Below are 6,051 nucleotides of genomic sequence, written 5' to 3' on the forward strand. Positions count from 1 at the left end.
ATTATTATACAAATAACAACGACACAAGCATGTACTATTATAATACAAATAACAACGACACAAGCATGTACTATTATAATACAAATAACAACGACACAAGCATGTACTATTATAATACAAATAACAACGACACAAGCATGTACTATTATTATACAACGAAATCAAGGTGAATAAAAGCAGGGGTTCGTTAAGCTAGTAAAATATCATTTATAGAACTATATAAGAAAATCATTTTATAGTAGATATAACAGTGATGTAGAGACAATCACCGAGTTAAGATAAGTACAACCCGGAAAAAGACTGGCTATTGTTCGGTGTTGTTTAATACGAAATGTTTCTTTTCTGAAGAGTTCTGTTTGTGATTTATCTATTGTTAAGATATCAAAATAGAAAGAGAGACTGCCTGTCCTGTAATTTCGCTATGTATGTTTAAGTACTGAGGAGGAGCAAGGATTGTTTAGCACTGTACCAGTTTCTACCGACTTTGAGGTTGCCTGGCCTGTAATTTCGCTATGTATGTTTAGGTACTGCGGAGGAGCAAGGATTGTTTAGCACTGTACCAGTTTCTACCGACTTTGAGGTTGCCTGTCCTGTAAGTTCGCTATGTATGTTTAGGTACTGCGGAGGAGCAAGGATTGTTTAGCACTGTACCAGTTTCTACCGACTTTGAGGTTGCCTGTCCTGTAATTTCGCTATCTATGTTTAGGTACTGCGGAGGAGCAAGGATTGTTTAGCACTGTACCAGTTTCTACCGACTTTGAGGTTGCCTGTCCTGTAATTTCGCTATCTTTGTTTAGGTACTGCGGAGGAGCAAGGATTGTTTAGCACTGTACCAGTTTCTACCGACTTTGAGGTTGCCTGTCCTGTAATTTCGCTATGTATGTTTAGGTACTGCGGAGGAGCAAGGATTGTTTAGCACTGTACCAGTTTCTACCGACTTTGAGGTTGCCTGTCCTGTAATTTCGCTATCTTTGTTTAGGTACTGCGGAGGAGCAAGGATTGTTTAGCACTGTACCAGTTTCTACCGACTTTGAGATGATGTTTGGTTTTTCCAACATAGAAGGCCTTTCGGTCACCACAAGTGTATAGATGTATGAACGATGAACAGTGACGAGCTGGTAATTTTGAAGTGATAGATTAGGGGGAAGGCAGCTATTTAACACATATCCACTGCCAATTCTTAGGCTTCTCTTTTACCGACGAATAGTGGGATGGGCCGTCACTTTATAACGCTCCAACAGCTGAAAGAGCAAGTATTTTCAGTGGCAGGAATCGAACCCGTATCCTGCAGATTGCGAGTCAAGTACCCTTACCACCAGGTTGATTTTAAAGAACAGTTATTTTATACTCTAAGTGTGTAGGGCGAAACGTTGTGAGAAGGATGAATATGTATTAAAACATGTTTTACATTATCTTTGTCATTTTCATTTATTTAAAAATTCCAATTTTAGTTACATGAGACAATCAAGGTTGTCGTTAAACCGATGGATGCCTAGGGCAAAGATAAAAACCTAGGCTCCCTCTACCGTACATTTAATTACTTTAACTGTTAGTATGTTTATATCATACGAGTAATATAACGCTTAAAGAAACACCTTTTTTGCAACATTTTGAAGGCATAATAATTATATTTTGCAGTGTAGAAACAACATGCGCTGATGCCTGTAGTACAATATTGAGATTACTGAGCAAGTTAAAGGTTACAACAAAATGCTAATTGATACTAATTTTCTCCAAGGACTAATTGCTTCAGTTAGGGTTAAACATATAAATGATTTAATTCCGTGCTTTTGTGGCGACGAAGTCCACAGTTATTTTAGAGAAGTCCAACTTGCGGCAGATATAATGTTCAATTGATATTTCAGAGAAGCAATTCAGACGATCTTGCCCTTTTAGCCTTGGGGGCGTTATAATGTCAATCCCACTATTCGTTGGTAAAAGAGTAGCCCAAGAGTTGGCGGTGGGTGGTGATGACTAGCTGCCTTCCCTCTAGTCTTACACTGCTAAATTAGGGACGGCTAGCGCAGATAGCCCTCGTGTAGCTTTGCGCGAAATTCAAAACAAACAATCAGACGATCTTGTGATGACGTGGTTGAACTCGTCCAATTTTTCACTAGTTTCAAGCGTAAAATGCTTCTTTCTCCAGATGCCACATTTAAAGATATAGCCAACGGGATGTGTAATGGAAGACCAGAGATGCCACATTTAAAGGTATAGCCAACGGGATGTGTAATGGAAGACCAGAGTTTTAATCAGATCTAACAATCTTTTCATTGTAGATGTAACTTAGCATCACAAACAATCAGACGATCTTGTGATGACGTAGTTGAACTCGTCCAATTCTTTACTAGTTTCAAGAGTGAAATGCTTCTTTCTCCAGATGCCACATTTAAAGGTATAGCCAACGGGATGTATAATGGAAGACCAGAGATGCCAAATTTAAAGGTATAGCCAACGGGATGTATAATGGAAGACCAGAGATGCCAAATTTAAAGGTATAGCCAACGGGATGTGTAATGGAAGACCAGAGATGCCACATTTAAAGGTATAGCCAACGGGATGTGTAATGGAAGACCAGAGTTTTAATCAGATCTAACAATCTTTTCACTGTAGATGTAACTCAGCATCTTCGGAGGCGAACTTGACACAGTAACTAGTAAAGTATTTACAGCTGAGTGAATCTAGAGATTCAAGTCATCACAACCAACGTCGCATATTTTACGTTTGTAAAGCAAGAAGTTACACATTACCTGTGCTCTGCTCACTATGGATATCAAAACCCCGTTTTCAGAGTTATAAGAGTGCAGACATACCGCTGTGGTATCTATGTTAGAGCCAAATGTTTGCACCTATCACTTAAGGTGTTCGTACTATAGCCTTGCCCATTTCTCTGGTAGTAAACAAACTACTCAGGCTGAGAAAATCTTTCATTCCGGCTAGTTGCAGCTGCATCAACTAGCGGAATGAAAAAATGTTGCTGAAACCTCTTCTCTGGACATTCATAATCAAACATAACTTGTTTTCATAAGGCTTCTCTTGCTGGAAGTGTTATCTCAGTGTCCAACTGGTTTGTCATTTTCCATGGTGAAACGTGACCTGATATAACCTCGTTGTCTCTATAATCTTGCAGAAATTTAAGCATTGCGTGAATTTCATTTTTAAGGATGTCCCTTACTGCAAGCAGTTCTCAAGCAGTTTGCTTGCACTATTTATTTTAAACAAAATATTGTATTTTGCTTCAAGACACACTAGCAAATGTCCCGAAGAGATCTAACGTGCAAGACTACATGCCTCTGATACAACCGCACTGTCCTTTTTCTGAGTTTAGTGATTACCAATGTTTCGGAGGCAGCATACACTTCACTGAGTTGATATCAAAGCATTTTAACGCTTTCAATACAGCGAGTGTCTGACAGTTGTTTGATAAGTTCGGTAACATGCTATTTGGATACAAACTAGTGATGAGTGGAAAAACTGAAGATAAACAAAACTACACTATAGTACCCAAACAAATGTCGGACAGTTGTTTGATAAGTTCGGTAACATGCTATTTGGATGCAAACTAGTGATGAGTAGAAGAACTGAAGATAAACAAAACTACACTATAGCACCCAAACAAATGTCTGACAGTTGTTTGATAAGTTCGGTAACATGCTATTTGGGTACAAACTAGTGATGAGTAGAAGAACTGAAGATAAACAAAACTACACTATAACACCCAAACAAATGTCTGACAGTTGTTTGATAAGTTCGGTAACATGCTATTTGGATACAAACTAGTGATGAGTAGAAGAACTGAAGATAAACAAAACTACACTATAGCACCCAAACAAATGTCTGACAGTTGTTTGATAAGTTCGGTAACATGCTATTTTGATACAAACTAGTGATGAGTAGAAGAACTGAAGATAAACAAAACTACACTATAGCACCCAAACAAATGTCTGACAGTTGTTTGATAAGTTCGGTAACACGCTATTTGGGTACAAACTAGTGATGAGTAGAAGAACTGAAGATAAACAAAACTACACCATAGCACCCAAACAAATGCTACAGACAACACAGATGAGTTAGCAGCACCCAGTACAACAACATTTTGGCTGTGATTGCCAAAAAGCATGAAAAATGTTTCTACGTGCATGTTCATCAATTTTTGATGCACACCTTACCTGTTGCTCTTCATATTGCTTCCATGGTTATAGCTCTGTCCTCTGCAGTCAACAAAATAATGATATTTAGATTCTATAAGGGATCCAAAAAGGTGTTGGACAGATGTTGCCTCAACAGCTCAGAAATTGACACACCAACCCATAATTCACAGTTAACAATGTGCAATGTAACTGACAGATACTAAGTGTGGCTGATCACACTAAAATGTGTTGCTTGAATAACCTTTTTAACAATAGCTATAGAAGTATGTGCTTTCTCATTTGTATTCACCTTCAAGAGTGCAAAGCAGAATATAAATTTATAGTCATGTTTTTTTAAATATCCATTTTTGGAGTATTCCTGAAGTTAATACTTACTAAGTTAAAGCTTTTTGACAAAAGACAAAATAAGAATTCAATGTTTATTTGTAGTTAAGTACAAAGCTACCTGTGCTCTGCCTACCACGGGTTTTGAAACCCGCTTTCTAGCGTTGTAATTCCGCAAACATACCGCTGCTACTCACCAATCTAAACAATATTTGTTTGTTTGTAGTTACACGCAAAGCTACACAATGGACTATCTGTGCTGTGACCACAACTTGTACCAAATCCCGGATTTTAGTGTTAGAAGTCTTCAGACTTATTGCTGGGCCACTGGAAGAAAGGGGAAGGGGCTCTAAATAAGATTAGAGCACAGTAGCAGAATTTGTCGATCAGCATTTCTTTCTTTTTAAAATAACATGTGAAGTGTGTTATCACTTGGGCTATTTATACTGTGCCCTCCACGGGTATCGAAACCGAGCTTTTAGCTTGATAAGTCTTACCGGGAGTCTCTATACAAGAATATAGCACTCTAAAGAAATGTGTTGATTAGCGTATCTTTCTTTTTTCAAATAACATGTGTAATATTACTTGGGCTATCTTTCTGGAGTTTCGCTTTCTCGATGATTGCGCATTGCCCTTGTTTATTTCACTCTCAGGCTTAAGTCTGCAGACAGGGGAAGAGGGCAAATGCCCAGGGGTCCTCCAGCACGACGATTAAATTTAGTATTTCACAAATAATTTCTTAATTAGTTTAAATTTCTTATTTATCGCTGAAGAGTAAAACATTTTTATTAGCTTGAAGACAATTTTACAAACGGAGAGGCTCATAGAAGATAGTTTTCTTCCTATTTTTACAAAGTGATGCACAAGTTTATTAAACTCTGAAAACGTCTTTTTATTGTTAATTTTTAAAAGTAAAAGTCACTTGAGGCACGTTTCTAAGCAAGTCAAGTTTCAAATGACAAACTTCCTTGCTTGGGTGAAATATTCTACGGATGACTGAACATTTATTTTGTTAATGTACACAATATAATGTATTTACTACAGAACATACGCACCTCGTGCTTCTTAAAGGAAGAAACAAATTACTTACGTCACCAATTTCTGCTATTTTTAAAATTCGAACTTGAAACTTTTTTATAGCAAATCCCTATTATTCAAAGCAGAGTTTGTTGCAAAGTGCTTCTAAGAGAAAATTTCGACATTTGTATGTTTCTGAAGAGACCCCACTAAAGAAAAGATTACAAAAGATTGTATCCAAAGTGGTGATATGTTTGTCGATTTGGACATTCTGTCAGTAGTAACGAGTGAATTTTACCACTTTTTGTGTGGGGAAAAGTTGAGCTTAGAAATGACCAATAGAAGTGTATTTGCTGCTACTCGTAAGATTTATGTACAAGGGAATAAACTGTCATAATGAGAAAGTTTGGCATACAAGTAGAAAAAAACTGGTTTGCTATCAACAAACAATTTGTGTATGCTATGTCATGCATTGGAAAAGGTAGATCTGTTTTGTGGTGTTATGAACATGAACCCACCAAGTACACATAAGCTTTAGGACAAGCATTTCATATCTGTT

The sequence above is a fragment of the Limulus polyphemus genome, unplaced genomic scaffold (genome assembly GCF_000517525.1).
Source record: "Limulus polyphemus unplaced genomic scaffold, Limulus_polyphemus-2.1.2 Scaffold3510, whole genome shotgun sequence".
NCBI classification, from domain to species: domain Eukaryota; kingdom Metazoa; phylum Arthropoda; class Merostomata; order Xiphosura; family Limulidae; genus Limulus; species Limulus polyphemus.